The 17,510-nt window shown below is 40.6% G+C and overlaps 1 protein-coding gene and 1 pseudogene across 1 annotated transcript in view; both read left to right on the top strand.

Moving 5' to 3' along the window:
• Positions 1-3,797: 3,797 nt before the first annotated feature.
• The window catches only part of ALAS2 (5'-aminolevulinate synthase 2), a 98,364-nt gene continuing 84,651 nt past the window's right edge, over positions 3,798-17,510 (top strand). The window contains exon 1 of the mRNA XM_075999875.1: positions 3,798-3,801. The gene's annotated coding sequence lies outside the window, so the exon portion shown is untranslated. The remainder of the gene's footprint in view (positions 3,802-17,510) is intronic.
• Positions 9,033-9,691, top strand: LOC142867859 (large ribosomal subunit protein eL15-like; annotated as a pseudogene).

A 17,510-nucleotide genomic window follows, 5' to 3' on the forward strand; every position in this document is an offset into this window, starting at 1 on the left:
CGTATATGTTTTATAGTTGTTTTAGAACAAAAATAATGATCGTTTTTATTCACTAGAAAACAGTTTTCAATATTATATTAATATCAGAAAGGATACTGACTGTGTGCAGAGTTTTCCTGTCAGAAGAATGCTATAATCTGGGCTAAGCGACACTCAGAGGACTCTACAGGGAATCAGTTAATATAATCTAGTATGTATTACAAAAAGTAAAGACATACATCTAAACCCTAACATAATTTGCACATGCTCTGGTTCCTTTCCAGCATAAGAGAGAATACTATTCATATCATTCCACAAGGAAGCGTCCATGCATAAGGACTGGCACCTGAAGTATCTCAACTAAGGACAAGAGCAACAATAAGCCTATGTTCACCATTGCGGGAAGGAACCTCTGATTTCTACTGCAGGGAGAATGTCCAACATGCCTGGCTATGATAGTACTTCTGCTCTATGCCTGGTTTTAGGTTTAGTTTAGTCCTTCACTGTGACTATGTTTTTTCCATGTTTCATTTATCATTCATAAGTTCTGACCTTCACTGCAACCCTCCTTATGTTTTATTTATTTTATTTTATGTTCACAGGGAGCTTTGAAATCTCCTTATGTTTTAGGACACATCAATTTAGAATAAAACATCCACTATTTTAGTATTTTATTACTTCAAGTAGAATTTATAATCTGAATAAGTATACATATCACCAACTTGATGCAAGATACTATTGAATTTTATCCTCCATAAAATACAGTGAGGAGGTTCTGCTTCTGGCCACCATGCAGTATGACCACTACTGCCTATCTCTCTCATTGATTACAACTACAGACTCTAGGCAAAATACGCAAAGTACATACTTGAGAAATCAGAACAGTAGGCAAAAGTAGATGGATTGTGGTAGAGAATCAAAACATGGAGAAGTCACCAGTACAGGCTTAGTTACCTGTTTTCCCTTACCCCTTTCTCTGTCAGATTTGCCCCAAGAACAAGTCTCTATCACTGATCCGTGAAGTAGCACTGACATAGGCAATTGAATCCCAAAGATAAACCATATCTTTTGGGTCAGGGGAATTAGAACATTTGCCCCTGTAGGTGAAGAGTATAAGAGGAATCCTTAAGGATACAGCTTGAGGATGAGATCCCCTATATCTGTGAATGAGGTCACAGAAGTCCTAGGCTCACCCTAGAGATGATTATGTGTGGATCATACCCAAATCATCATAGCAAAGGCTCTGGGTCTAATCCTAACTAGTGGATGGTTTATGTTCATGACAGACCAAGGCATCATAGCAAAGGTTTTGAAAAGTTAACTGAGATTGAATCACTGCCCAAAGAAGATGACACAATACTTTCTTTGGGTATGAGTCTAAATGGGATAATTACCTGCCAAAACAAGCAATTAAAATATTGACATTCTCTGGGAATTTTAATAAGCACCACCATATATACAACATAATATTCAACATGTACAGAATAGGGTCCAAAATTTCTCAACATACGAAGAATCATGGAAATATGACCACATCCAAAGAGAACAATGAACACATGTCAGCAAGATGACACTGATGTTGGAATTATCATAGAAAGTCATTAAACAGGTATCATATATCTGTGTTTCATGATGTAAATATAAACACACTTAAAAGGAAAGATAGAATTGTCAACAAAGAATAAAGAGTAACTATAAGAAGAACCAAATAGAAAATTTAGAACTGAAAAATAAAATCACTGAAATAGAAATTCACTGAATTGACTCAATGGCAAAGAGAAATGACTGGTGAAAGATTCTATGAACTTGAAAATAGACTACTAACGATTATTAATTCTGAAAAGTTTAGGGAGAAAGAAAAAATAATGAACAAAACCTCAGTTAATTGTAAGAGAATACTGAAATGGGTAGCACTCATGTCTTTGGAATCCAAAAAAGGAAAGGAGAGTGAGAGTGGTTAAAAAAAGTATTTACTTGCTATAAACTTCCTATATTGCACGAAAGACGAATTTACAGATTGAAGAAAACTTCATTATTACAATGCAACATGATTTTGCACTTCCCTTGCTTGCACAGCTCTATAAAAATTCCACTTGCCTGTGAATAACAACCTGGAAGAAACTCTGCACGCTCACTTCCTCTACCTGAGGAGCTGAACTTTGGTAAGAAAAACTCAAAACCTGCTGACTTCTTTTTTCACCTTAAAGCTGTGGTCCTGAGAAAATGACTTCTCACTTTCTTATCAGACCTCCAATACTCCTAAAATCTCTGACATCCTCTTTCACGATTCAGATTATCTCCCTTGGTTATTCACTGAATGAATAGAAGCTTTCATATGTGGATGATGAAATACTCCTAAGACCAAATAGATCAGCTACCTGGGGCTATATTCTTATTGTCTGTGTGCTCTGGATATAATGGAAGAAGTGCCCTGTCACTTTCAGCATTCTTTCCTAAATCAGCAATTCCTTTCTCTCAGTGGGATCAGATTCAGAAAACTTTCCTAATTCAGGCCATATTTGATAAAATAGAGACCTCCCTTTATCTATGGCCCCACTCCAACTAATAAACCATCTTTTCTTCTTTGTCTCAGCAAAAATATGCACACTTATTTAACCCTGATTTTCCCTTCAATTCACTTTAAGCAACATTTTATCCCCAACAATATCCTGAAACTTCTTTTCTCAAAGGCACCAATGATCTTTACATTCCCTAATCCAATGGACACTTTTCTATCCTTATCTTAATCAACCATTCTAGAAGGTTTCATCTACTTGCCTATCCCTTCTTTTCTAAATATATTTTTATTTTTGGATTTGTGATTATGTACACTACTAGTGTTCTCTTACCACGCTGCTACCCATCCTCATTGTTCTTTGCTTGTTCCTCTTCTTTTCCAGGACTTTGAAATGGGCCCCCTTCATTTGCTCTTCTCTCTCCCAGAGTGATTTCATTAGAGCATCTCTTGCCTTAATGTGGAATATTTATACTACGTCCTTCCAAATTTACATATTGAGCATAATTCCCTCCTCTGAGGGTCAGACTTGTCTAACTTACTTGATTTCCCTGCTTCAATGACCAAACATATCTGAAAGAGAACTGTTGGGTGTGTTGCATATTGTGTGTTCTTCATGTTTCCTCTTAGTAATTTTCCATTCACGGATCACCATTCTGCTCTTTGACTATAAATTCCTACTGTTACTTGTATTTGGAGTGGATCCCAATCTCCCCACACTACAAAACCCCATTGCAATGGTCCCTACAACTATCTCAATGGTTCTGACAAAAGTCTGACTTACACTAATTTAACAAGTGTCCTGAGTAATTTTTCCTTAACACTCTTCACCTGGATCCCATGCCCTTCCACATTCTCAAGGAGTAGGCTTTTGCAGTGATCATTCCTTTTACTTGAATAATCACATTCTTAATGTCTACTGTAGCATGCTATCATCTAAAAAGTGGGCAGGGAAATAGTTAGAATTGAAATATTTTGCTTTCTGGAGCTATTTTGGTTACTTCTGTGTTGTAGGTGAGACCCCAGAGGTCTACATTCTCAAGGGTGGGGTGTTGAAAGTGGCTGATTCAAGAGCCAGGAGTTCTACCTTGAAGCAAGCCCAATCCACCTAGGGAATAGATGACCCTGCAGTTGAGGCTGTGGAGTAGATAGCCCTAGACAAAGGCTGGATAAAGGATGAGACCCAGACTCAGAAGAGTCTGCAGGTGCCTTCACAGATGAGCTAAGTTTGAGTCAGCCAAGGAGCATCAGATTCTGACCAAAATGAGAGAGATAAAAATGTATATATACCAGTTTTGTACATGGGGGAGCATGTCACCATCAGAAGTAGGACCTGGGAGACAAAAGTTATCACCTTCCAAAAACCATCCAGGACACTACAATCAACATAAGATGTCATAGACCTCCTGTCCCCACCATGATGGAGACCCCATCTCTATCTTGGAAAGGAGTATGGAGGTGGGGTGGAAATCTGAGAGACTGATCATTTTCGCCAGATTGAGTATTTATACAAATGGACCATACACATGATTGCATCAGATTTTTTTAAAAATCCAGTGTTTTTTCCTGTACTATTAAGGGTAGACAGTCATGATGAAGACCAGATCAGTCCGAGTGAATAAATGAACCAAATACCTGTGAGGTCTGAGGGGCACGAGTGACTGTGTGGTCTCTGCACACCACCTCCTCTGGCACCTCTGCCCATTGTCTTATCAGTCTATGTTAGAGGGGGATTGGGGCAGCAGTCTCTGGGTTGATGGGTTGGCAGGTCTCTCCAGCAGCTCCGGAGCCCACCAGTGGTCCAAGATGCAAGGGAGGGAAATTTAAACTGCTCCACCTACATTTTTTGCTGGTGTCCAAGCCTCTCTGGGCTTAATCCCTGCTGATGCCTTTCTCCTTCCAATTCAGCTCTGTAACCTCATCCCCTAGAATCTCCTGTAGGTTCAGGTACCCTTCCTTCTGACTCTCATTCTATCTGTAGTTGTCTGGTTTTGTTTTGTTTTTTTCTTTTTCATCTATAATTTCTCCTTATTGTAGAGATGCTCTGGCTGGAGGTGTTTCTCATCTGCCATCTTGCCTCTCCCATTGTTTCTTTTTTTTTTCATTTCTTAATGTAGGTGAATTTATTTATTTATTTATTTATTTATTTATTTATTTATTTATTTATTTAGTACCACAGAGAATATTTTGCAATTTTTTTTTATTTTTTTAAAACCTTTTTCGTTTTTTTTCCTTTTTTTTTATTTCGGCATATTATGGGGGTACAGATTTTAAGGTTTCAATAAATGCCCATTCCCCCCTCCCCCCACAAGTCTGAGCCTCCAGCATGACCATCCCCCAGATGGTGCGCATCTCACTCATTATATATGTATATACCCACCCCCCTCCCCCCTGCCCAATATCCTATTACTGTAGTACCTATGTGACCACTTAGGTGCTGTTCAGTTAATACCAATTTGCTGGTGAGTATATGTGGTGCTTGTTTTTCCATTCTTGGGAAACTTCACTTAATAGTATGGGTTCCAGCTCTAACCGGGAAAATATAAGATGTGCTATATCACCATTGTTTCTTAGAGCTGAATAGTACTCCATGGTATACATATACCACATTTTATTAATCCATTCTTGGATTGATGGGCACTTGGGCTGTTTCCACAGCCTTGCAATTATGAATTGTGCTGCTATAAACAATCAAGTGAAGGTGTCTTTTTTGTAGAGTGTCATTGTATCTTTTGGGTAGATGCCCAGCAATGGGATTGCTGGATCAAATGGTAGATTCACTTGTATCGCTTTAAGGTATCTCCATATTGCTTTTCACAGAGGTTGAACTAGTTTGCAGTCCCACCAGTAGTGTAGCAGTATAGAATTTTTTTATTTCCATCTTGATTTCTTTATTTATGAAGTAAGCATTTAGTAGGAGGTTGTTTAATTTCCACGTTTTTGTGTAGAAATGTGAGGTTCTATTAGGGTTGATTTCTACTTTTATTCCACTGTGATCTGAGAAGGTACATGGTATGATTTCTATTTTTTTAAATTTCTTGAGATTTACTTTGTGTCCTAGGATATGGTCAATCTTAGAGAATGTCCTGTGAGCTGATGAGAAGAACGTATATTCAGTGGATTTTGGGTAGAATGTCCTGTAGATGTCGGTCAGACCCAGTTGTTCCAAGGTTTTGTTTAAGTCCATTATTTCTTTATTAATTTTCTGTTTGGAGGATCTGTCTCATGCCGTCAGTGGGGTGTTGAAATCTCCGGTGATTATGGAGTTGCTATTAATCCATTTGCTTAGATCCAGTATGGTTTGCTTTATGAAACTGAGTGCACCTAAGTTGGGTGCATATATATTTAAAATTGTTATCTCTTGTTGTTGAAGTGTGCCCTTCACCATTATATAATGACCCTCTTCGTCCTTCACTACTTTTGTTGGTTTAAAAACTAAATCATCTGAAATTAGGACTGCCACACCAGGCTTCTTTTGGCTTCCACTTGCCTGGAATACTGATCTCCACCCTTTTACTTTTAGTCTATATGCATCCTTGCAGGTTAGATGAGTTTCCTGAAGACAGCATATATTTGGCCTGGATTTTCTTATCCATTCAGCTAGCCTATTTCTCTTGAGTGGAGAGTTTAAGCCATTCACATTTATTGAGAGAACTGATAGGTAAGGTAGATTACTGTTCATTGTGTTGGGTTGGATGTTGTTGCTTTGATTTCTCTCTTGAGCCAGTGTATTATCTGACCTTTAATCTTGGGTTTTGGTTGCTTTTATATTCGTGAGTTTTTATTATGGTGTTCCATGCGTAACACTGTTTTGAGTACTTCTTGTAGGGCTGGTCTTGTCTTTGTGAATTCTCTGAGACTTTGCTTGTCTGAGAATGTCTTTATTTCTCCTTCATATATGAAACTTAGTTTTGCAGGGCATAAGATTCTAGGCTGGCTATTGATTTGTTTCAGAAGAGTGAGAATGGGGCCCCAGTCTCTCCTTGCTTGTAAAGTCTCATTAGAGAAGTCTGGTGTTATTCGAATTGGCTTTCCCTTGTATGTCACTTGCTTCTTTCGTTTACAGCTCTTAGAAGGGCCTCTTTAGTTGATATTTTGGTCACTCTGATGACTGCATGTCGTGACGTCCTCCTGTTTACATTGAATCTCCCAGGGGTACTCTGAGCTTCTTGAACTTGTATATCGAGATTTTGAGCAAGGCCTGGGAAATTTTCCTCTATTATATCTTCAAATAGCTTGTCCAACCCTTGAGTGTTGTCTTCTTCCCCTTCTGGTAACCCTATGACCCTCGCATTAGGTTTCTTCACATAATCCCACATCTCTTGTAGGCTTTGCTCTTTTCTCTTGTTTCTCTGCTCTATCTCTGTGACGGTTTTATTTAGCTGGAGGATGTTATCTTCAATCTCTAAGATTCTTTCTTCTGTTTGATCTACTCTGTTCTTGATGATTTCTACTGCATTTTGTAGTTCCCTGAATTGATTCTTCATTTCCAGGAGTTCAGTTAAACTTTTCTTCATTGTGTCTATTTCTTTAGTGAACTTTTGTTCTTGGTCCTGAAGGGTTTTTGTGGTTTCTTTGTGTTGGTTATTGAGTTGGTGTTACAGCTCGTTGAGTGTTCTTATGATCCACATACAAAATTATTCTTCTGTCATTTTGGTTGCCTGATTTGGGTTGGTGTCTTTTTCTAGGGGGCTGGTGCTCCTCTTTGAGGGTGTGTTTTCCGTTTGGTTCTTCATATTTCCTGAGTTCCTTCGCTGATTTCTTCCCATGTCTATCAGTTGTTGTTTCTTTCCTTTAGGTTTTTGTTTGGGTATTCACACGCCTTATTTAGTTTCTGAGCCGTTAGGTGGTGTCTGTGAGTGAGATTCGACCACTGCCTGTATAATGAGTCAGTGGGTGCCGTGAAAAGGCTGTACAGGATGCCCTTCCTGTCAGTAGGTGGCGCTTGCTTGGAGGAACAGGCTATGCTGTTGATATTGTGTCCTGTTATCAGCTTTTGTTCTGTGCGGAGCTGGGTTGGGTAAGCCTGCCCTCAGGCACCACCAATGCTGTTAGCAGGGGTCAAAGTTCTGTTCTATGCTTCCAGGAAAAGCTGTCAGGGCGGGGCTTGAATGGTCCCGCTCAGCTAGAAAGTCTGTGTGGGGGGGGTGGGGCTGTCGGAGACCCGCAGTCTGTAGTGGGCCTTGCTTCTTTCCACCCTCCCCAACTCTGCAGCTACTCCTGGGCCTCTGCCAGCAGTCCAGACCACAAGCCACCAGGCCTCCCCGGACTTTGATGCTGGGGGGGAGGTTCCCTGCGCAGAAACGCTGCCTGGGCTGGGCGCACTGCCTTCCTTTGGTGGGAGGGTTGCCCTCTAGGACGCTGATCTGCCCCTGGAGGCACACACACCTCAGCAGGCTGTTCACAAATATCCCTTCTGTGCCCCGGGCAATGCTAGACCTCGGTGCATGGGATCTGGTCTGCAGGTCCGACCTCTGGCTCCCAGAGTTCAAACTGTATCCCCACCAGGAAGAGGAGTTCCGGTCCCAATTCACCCACAGGGATCCCAAGCTGTGTCTGTGTCTCTCAGCCTCTGAGTCAGCACTGTTCTCCTGGGAACACCGTGCCAGCAGCACCTGGGAGGGCTGGCGGGTAGGGAGCTCACAGTGTGAGTTCCCCTTAGTCAACTGTAGGGTCCCAAAAGGGAAGGTCTCGTTCCCTAGCCTCTCCCATTGTTGATTGTATTTTATTTCTTGTTAGAGACCAGGTCTCACTCAGTTGCTGGAATGCAGTGATACAATCTTAGCTCACTGTAACCTGAAACTCCTGGGCTCAGATCATCCTCTTGCCTCAGCCTCATGAGTCAATGGACACATTTCTATCCTTATCATAATCAACCATTAAGTGGGTTTCATCCACTTGCCCATCCCTTCTTTTCCAAATATATTTTTATTTTTGGATTTGTGATTATGTACACTACTTGTGTTCTCCTACCACACTCCCTGCCATCCTGAGTGTTCTTTGCTTGCTCCACTTCTTTCCAGGACTTTTAAATGGGCCCCCTTCATTTGCTCTTCTTTCTCCAAGAGTGATTTCATTAGAGCGTCTCTTGTCTTAATGTGGAATATCTATACTAAGTCCTTCCAAATTTACATATTGAGCATCATTCCCTCCTCTGAGGGCCAGACTTGTCTAACTTACTTGACTGCCCTGCTTGAATGACCTAACATATCTGAAAGAGAACTGTTGGGTGTGTTGCATATTGTGTGTTCTTCACTAATATCCATCAACAGGTCCTCTCGATTCTATCCTCAAAATATATCCTGAGTACAACTGCCATTATAAAATCCCATGCCACTCATCCATCTTTTCTTGCCTTAATTACTATATCTTATTTTTCCTCCTTCAACTCTTATCCTTCTAAAACCTATTGTGCACAAGGTAGCCATGCTGATTTTTAGCATGTTAAGTTATTTCAGGACTTGTTGAAATTCTACAAAGATTTCCCACTTTACTTTGAATAAAATCCATTCTACTGCCTTTTCGTCTGGCGGCAGCCATCAGGTAAGCCAATATGGGTGCATACAAGTATATCCAGGAGCTGTGGAGGAAGAAGCAATCTGATGTAATGCACTTTCTTCTGAGGGTCCGCTGCTGGCAATACCGGCAGCTCTCTGCGCTCCACAGGGCTCCCCGCCCCACCCGACCGGATAAAGCGCGCAGACTGAGATACAAGGCCAAGCAAGGTTATGTCATATATAGGATTCATGTGTGCCGTGGTGGCCGCAAACGCCCAGTTCCTAAGGGTGCAACTTATGGCAAGCCTGTCCATCATGGTGTTAACTAGCTAAAGTTTGCTCGAAGTCTTCAGTCTGTTGCTGAGGAGTGAGCTGGACACCACTGTGGGGCTCTAAGAGTCCTGAATTCTTACTGGGTTGGTGAAGATTCCACATACAAATTTTTTGAGGTTATCCTCATTGATCCATTCCATAAAGCTATCAGAAGAAATCCTGATACCCAGTGGATCACGAAACCGGTCCACAAGCACAGGGAGATGCGTGGGCTGACATCTGCAGGCTGCAAGAGCCGTGGCCTTGGAAAGGGCCATAAGTTCCACCACACTATTGGTGGTTCTCGCGGTGCAGCTTGGAGAAGGCGCAATACTCTCCAACTCCACCGTTACCACTAATAAGTAATGTTTGTAAAATTCACACCTAATAAACAATTTAGGATGGTCATGTCTGCTTAAAGGTGTTATTTGTCTGTTAAACTAGTCTGCAGATTGTTTCATGAATGCTTTGTCAAATATGAAGTTAAAAGTGCAATAATGTTTGAAGACTATAAGTGATGGTGTATCTTGTTTCTAATAAGATAAGCTTTTTTTGTCTTTGCTTTATCTTATTAGGGAGTTTTATGTCGGTGTTTAAAACATGCTGTGTGGTATAATAGGTGTAAAATAAATTCTTTAAAAGAGGAGTGCTACAACTATCCTGTAGATTTGTTTGGTGCATGTGGTGAAACCTACAGCTTTACTGGGATGATGGCAATTCTCTGCTGGCTTTTTAATTGGGTTTTGTTTAGAAATTTTTAGGGTAGGAGGAGGATATCCTAACCCTATGTCATGGTCACGTAGAAAAATATGAGCTCGTGTAGAGCCCACGTCTTCAGATTTAGTCCAGTGTTCCATTTGTCTCTGAAAGAAAAGTTTAAAATGCCACCATTTTTTGGAACTGGATATACTTGTTGCAAGAGGCTTATCTTACGAATGAAACCTCTGGGTTAACCTAAACATTGCCTCAGTCTTCATTGTACCATTTTAAATTAACATAAGAGATAAAAGGTGCTCCTGATTCAATCCCATGGCTCCATGAAATCTAGAGTCCTGGATTCTATATATAATAGACTAGTGATATTTACACTGTATTTTGAAACTGATGGAAATTGAATGTTAGGCAAATAAGAATCATTAACCTTATGTTTGTAAGCTGGCAAGCCAGTGGCCATTAGGTGAATACATTTCAAATGTGAGGTGAGAAAATTAAAATCACCTTTATTCAAGATTTTTAAATACCTGTAACTCTAACTTGTGACCATTATAAATCCTCTAGCCACATGAGGGGTAAAAGTATAGTTGGCTGCTTAAAAATATGTCATTCTCAGTCCATTCTTAACAAATTATCTTGGGTCAACCCAATCCATAAGGTTACAGGGAAGAGTCATACATAGTTGGTGTCAATGTAAATTCATGGTTTCCAATCTAACCTTACATATCTGCAGTTTGTTTCTGATCAAAATACCCTAAAAATCCTTAGTCTTTCACAAAGTTGGGCCATAAATTATGGCTCACCTTAACTTTAAGCATCCTGCCACATTTATGTTTCATGTGTTCAGTGGACTAGGCTAATGTTTCCCAGGGTAAATTTGAGTGTAAAGGAAATACAGAAGAGGAGTTCCATTTTTTCCAAATTCTGAGTTTTCTGACTTAAGAGTAATTTGATTTCAAAATTCAATTGATGGTTTTCCGGAACCAATTTTTCTCTAGGGGTTTCAAAAGGTTCAGTTAATCGATGTCCAGAAAATATTAATAGGCTCATAAAATTTGAGACCTAAGACCTAAATTACTTTCTAAAAAAAAATTAATTTGGATTTTGTGTAGACGTTGTTTAACGAAAGGAATAAATGTCTACTAAGCTAAAAAAAAAATCCATTCTACTTAGCATGGCCTACAAAACTCTATAGTATGTGGTTTCTACCTACCTCTCCAGCCTCACGTTCAACATCACTCACTCAGTATAATCTAGTCACGCTGGTCTTTGTTCCTTCCTTGATCATTCCAGACTTGGTTCCTTCATAAGGCTTTTAAATTTTCTGTTTTTCAGATGTCTTGTTCTATCATTGCTACTTTCAAATTTTATTTTTTACTTTGGTTTTCAGCCATCTGACCACAAAGTGTCAAGTTCTGCTTCTCTATGTGTTTCTCCTGCTTGGGGTTTGCTTAGCTTCTTTGATCTGTAAATTAACCCCTTTACCAAATTTGGGAAATTTTTGGCCATTATTTTTTTCAAAAATTTCCTCACCCCTTCTGTTTCTCTTATTACTATATTACAATTACTTATATGTTGGGATTCTTGATATTTTTCCCACAGTTCTCTGTGGTACTCTTACTATTTTACTATAGCATTCTGTTAATTTTTGTTTACTGTTTTTTGTTGATTCTTGAGATTGCATAATTTCTATTGACCTATATTTAAGTTTCATGATTATTTCTTTTGCTATATCAGTTATGCTCCTCAGCCCATCTAGTGACTTTTTATTTCAATTATTACACTGTTCTGCTTCATGATTATGATTTGTTTTTCTATTATAGTTTTTATAGTTTTGTATACAGTTTTTCTATTATAGTTTTTATTTCTTTGTGGAGGTTTCCTATTTGACACATTTCGTAGCACATTCTAGCATATTTTCCTTTAATTTATTGAAGATTTATTTCTTAAATTATTTGGGTATGTTTACAATTGTTGCATTGAAGTGTCTTTATGTGCTAAATTCAACATCTAGTGTTACAAAGACTCATATTCTAGTGACTCTGTTCTTGAGAATGGTTTGTACTTTTTTGGGTTTTTTTTCATGCCTAGTATATTTTGATTGAATAATGTACCTTATAGATAGTATGCTGTAGCGACCGATTCAGCTTTGGTTTTCTGAATGTTGTTTGCATTTTTGTTTTGTCTCAGTTGATAATTGTTGTGGCCTCAGACTGCTAAACCTGTCTTCCCTGTGGTGTGTAGGCAATTATGTTTCTGCTCAGTCTTTTTTTCAGTCTGGAACCCTGGGGTCTCCCCTTTATCTCTATAGTTTTTAGTCAGCCAATGATTTGGGGAGAGTTTATCTTTAGACACCTCAAGCTTAGGATTGTGAAATAAAGTACAAGAAGCCTAATCAAATTTGGATTTCAGATAAACAAGGAATTTTAGTATATCTGAAATTCAAACTTAATTCATCATCCTGTGTTTCATTTACTAAATCTGACAACCCTACTCAAGCCAGTAAGGCCACCTCTCTCTGCCACCCAAGCTGTGTGAGGCTTGAGGAATGCATTCAAAGGTGCAATAACTTCATAAATCTTCCCAGACTTTCAATTTTTCCTGGTTCACTAGGGTGTCCTCCTGCATTCATAGTTTAGCAGTCAGACTGAAGGTGTAGAAAGTTTAATATCTCAGCCCTTTTTTGACTCTTCACTTCCAATCTCTCCCTGTAAAACTTCTACCTGGCCTGCTGACATCCCCATACTGAGTCTACTATTTTCACACAGAAAAGCTAAAGATGTTCACCATCTGAGCTGAATAGTAGCCTTCTTACCAGATACAGTAGCAGTTTTATATAAGGAAACACTTCTCAAGTTATTGTCTGTCAGTGCCATGAAGTGGTTGTTTGCAATAATTTTATCAAGAATCTGTCTAGTACTAGATACCAAAAGCCTTATATTTGGTGCCTACATAGATAAAATCTACATTACTATTTACAGAATTAAGGGTGTGTTCTTTCTGTCAAGGTCTTTACAAAAAGTAAGGAAGTTAACTCAGTAGACTTACAGGGATGCCTGCTATGTTTCAGGGAATATCCTGGAAGTAAAAAATGAAAGGAATACATCACAGTCCTTGGCATCTGGGACCTCACAATCAAGTGGGGCAGACAAACAGTGAAACAGAGTAGCAGAGGACGTGCAAAGGAAGGACACACTGGAAGGACACTGTGAGAAACACAGACACAGAAGCTGTGGTCAAAGAAGCAGGAGGAAGACAGAGAACAGTCTCTTTTTGAGTGTGAAAGAGCTAACCTAGACTTACTCTAAGGTACTGATCACTGGGTTCACGTCTTTGGTTGTGCCGATGTAAGCCTGGTGTCATCTCCAACCATGTATTGAACAACTAAAGCACCCTGAGGGCAGTGTTGTATTCATCCAACAAGTATTTATTCAGAGCTGACTTATTCATTGGTCCTTTTGTATTCAGGTTAATGTCAAAACACTGGATCTTAATTCCCCTACTGACTATTCCTAATTGTTTGGTTCCTAAAAGTTCCACCCAAGGAACTGGAAAAATCAATATTCACACATATGAATCAATTTTTATCTTATCTCATGAAGGTGAGAGTCTTAGATTTATTTCTGCCATTATTTCAGGAGCCTCTGAAAATGTGTGCTGTCCTTCTGCCTCTTTTGCTGTCTCTTATCTCCTTTATACTTGGGGCAACCCCTCTGGTAGACAGTGGGTCTGTAATGTACTATGGCTGTGAATCCATTTACTAAGGCCCTGTACTAGCATTTTCCAAGTCCATGAGTTCTGACCTCTAGGGTTCCAAGAAATAATCCCCTACATGGATCTAGCGGTAATAAATTACATTTTCATATATTCTGATATTTATCATATAATGAAGCTATTCTTCTTTTCCTTTCAATGGAATTGGGTGCCATATGATTGAGGTTTTTCCATGTTATATGCCAATGAAAGCTTTTTCCTCTGAGGGAACACTGACCTTTCCCACTGCCTCTCTTGCTGAGTCTTCTAGTCTCTGTATCACTGTTCGAGCAACCCCACTGGTAGAGGGTTCAGGTAGATACTACCAGAGCTAGGGTTGAAATTAATAGGTCCAGATTTTGCAACTCAAAGAAGAAAGGTTGGGAGCCTAGCGGTGAGAGGGTGGCACGCTGCCCACTGTCTGCCAGAGACAACCGAAGTTGGCCAGGCCTGTGACCACCAGTGGACAAAGTTTGGAAAATAGTCCTTATATTAAAAAAAAAAAAAGGATAGATTGTCAAAAATGGCTGATTAGGGATGACCTCCTGGTTCTCTGCTCTCAGAGTGGGAGGTTAACAAAGTGGTCTAAATCATGCAAGTGGATAGTACTCCCACAGGATTGGCTTTGAGAAATTGCAGGGAAGCAACGAGAGTCAAGTGTTGGGAAAAGGAGGAAAGCGACTCCGTGGATTTGCCGCAAAATTCCGAGAGTGTGAGTTGTGGGTTTGGAGTGCAAGTCAGCTGCACTCTTTGGACAGCCAGCCAGGAATGTGTGATATGTCCCACAGGAGAACATCTTCTCCTTCACCAACCCCCACACCCACACAGACAGGGAAGCGCCTGAAGTCAGTGCAAAGAGGTAACACAGGTCGTCAGGTGGTTCAGAGAGGAGACAGGAGTGGAAAGCAATTTGAAGGGGCAGAAAAGTAAGAGAGATCGCTCTCTTGATTGAGTTGTCTGGTAGTCTTGGGTGGCTCAAGTTTTGCTTGTGATAGGGTGGAAAAGGGAGAGAGATTGCTCTCCAGGCCTGCCAGTGACGTCAGGTGGTCTCCCATTCCACCTAGGTGCCTGTGTTTTGCACGAAAGGAACAGACCCCATCCTAGCAGGGTGGAGTCGGAAAGGAGACTGATTTTCCAACTGTGACCTGGGACAACAGTATCACCCGCACTTTCCTGTGTTTTGTGCTGAGTGCTTCTCTCCAAAGCTACAGACTCTGCCCCTGGGTGGAGTTGTGAAACAAGCCATTTTTCAAGCTGAAATCAGAGGCTGGAATGCTACCTCCTCTTGCTTATTATCCATTTCTGGCCCATTTTTCATCAAAGGGCCAGATCCCTCCCCTGAAAGGGTTTAGGAACACCTTCTCTAGACTGCTATCCAAGCTGAGAGCCACGGTAATCTCCTTGATGTGACTTGGTAGACAGGGCCTCCAGCCAAAGGATCAGTCCCCTGTCTTGGAAGTGCAGAGTGGTGAAGGAGGCTGCTTTTAGGGCTAAGACCCACCTGGGTTGCAGAGGGCCCTTGTCTGCGACAATGCCACTGGTATTCTGTAGGGATGGGCCTGACCACTCCTGTGGAGGAGCAGAGCAGCCAGGGAGGTCACTCTCTGGTCTGTGTTCCTCAGCAGCTTTGGCAGGGCCTCTTCAACAGCCCTGAGGCTTTTACTTCATACCAACTAGATAAACCCTGTCCTTGAAGGGGCAGAGTAAGGAGAGTTGATGCTCTGCTACAGCGTGTTGGCTTAGATCATCTGATAAAAGCAGAATACAAGGGCTTGCCCTTGGTATCCAGGCAGTTGCCAAATTAGGGGCTTGTGTTCTGGGAAGGAAAATCTCAACCAGAATCCCTAGCAATTGCACCAAAAGATACTTCCCACTAGGATCTGCCCCACATAAGCAACGAAAGACCTCTGAATAACTTTTAAGCAGCTCCCCCCAGCTACAGATCAAGCAACCTCTGAAGCTAAGCTTTCCAATACCTGTTGCTTATCTCACCCCAGCTAAATAGGTAACAGGGCTCAAGGATCCCCTGGGAGTGGCATGACACTCCCCAATGACAGATTCCTGTTTATCACAATTAGGGGTTTAGAGGTCATTACAAAGGTATTGGAATAGTCTTTGGAGAATGTCCTGCCACTCCCAACGGTTCCTAGAGCCCTGTTACTACTTTAGGTGGGATGATAAGGGCAACAGGTATCAGTGAGCCTGGGAGGGAATACTTCAGAGGTTGCTTGATCTGTAGCTAGGGAGGAGCATTTAATATGTTATTCAGAGTCTTTCATCACTTTTGTGGAGCAGCTCCTTGTGGGGGGAGTCAATTTGTGTAATTGTTAAGGACTATGGTTGATATTTTTATTCGTGAAAGACAAGCCCCTAAGTTGGAAACAGTCTTGGTGCCAAGGCCAAGGGTGCCAAGGCCAAGGCCTTTGTATTGTGCTCTAAGCCTCCAAATAGGATATACAGTATCTCAGTCTTTGGGGAATGTCCTGCCACTTGATAACCGCCCCACCTCCATGCAAACAAGAAGCAACAAAAAGAAAGAGTAACCTCATAGCTCATCACAGTGTCTCCCACCTCATACTAGTAACTGTTAGTGGAGTCACGCACACAAGAGTGATCCAACTACTGAGAGTCTAAGCAAGGGACAGAAACTCACTAATCTCTGTTAAAAGACAGTGAAGACAACATGTCAAAGATGACCCAACAGGCTCAAACTCCTTTATGATGATACAGGACCAGAAACATATCCCTAGCTCTGCCAAAGATCATTCCTTTGGAATCCCAGAATTTAGCTCATAATCAAGACCCAGCACCTCCGGTCCTGGATAAAGAACCCTGATGAGAAAGAACCAGCGAAAGATCACAGGAAACATGAAGGAGTAGAGAGAAAAGTCACCTCCAAAAGAAAATACTCGATCTCCATCAACTGACACCAACTTACATGATATGATTAAACTGAACCAGGAAGGATTCCGAAAATGGATTGTTAGAAAACTCAATGGAATTGAAGAGAAAATAGAATCTCAACAGAGATAATCCCACAAGAATTATTCAGGAAATGAATTAAAAATTCTCCAAAGAAATTAAAATAATACAGATAAACCAAACAGAAATCCTGGCAATGGAGGAAACATTCAAGGAACTCCATAATACAATGGAAAGCCTCAAGAACAGGATGGATCATGCAGAGGAAAGAATCTCAGAGCTTGAAGATTATGCCTATGCACTAAACAAATCAGAGGAAGAAAGGGAGCACGGAAACAAGAGACAATACCAAAGTTTACAAGCAGTGTGGGATTATGTAAAAAAGCCGAATCTGAGATTGATCATGATTCCAGAAGGGGAAGAGGACATTCACAAGGGCTAGAAAACTTATTTCATGGAATACTGGAGGAAAATATGCTGGGCCTGGCCAGGAAACTTGATATCCAAATACAAGAAGCACACAAAACTCCTGGGAGACTTAATGTGAAAAGCCAATCACCTTGTCACATTGTTATTAGGATGACCAAGTAAACGTGAAAGAAACAATCCTCCGTGCAGTCGGACAAAAGCAACAAATAACCTATAAAGGAAAGTCTCCTAGACTAAACAAACTTCTCATCTGAAAACTTACAAGCCAGGATGGATTGGGTGCCTATCCTTAATCTTCTAAAACATAATAAAGCCCAACCTAGAATTCATTATCTGGCAAAATTAAGTTTTATCTATGAGGGAGAAATAAAGTCCTTCTCAGACAAGTA

This window comes from Microcebus murinus, unplaced genomic scaffold (genome assembly GCF_040939455.1).
Source record: "Microcebus murinus isolate Inina unplaced genomic scaffold, M.murinus_Inina_mat1.0 scaf021_hap2_Mmur4.0, whole genome shotgun sequence".
In the NCBI taxonomy this organism is placed as follows: Eukaryota; Metazoa; Chordata; class Mammalia; order Primates; family Cheirogaleidae; genus Microcebus; species Microcebus murinus.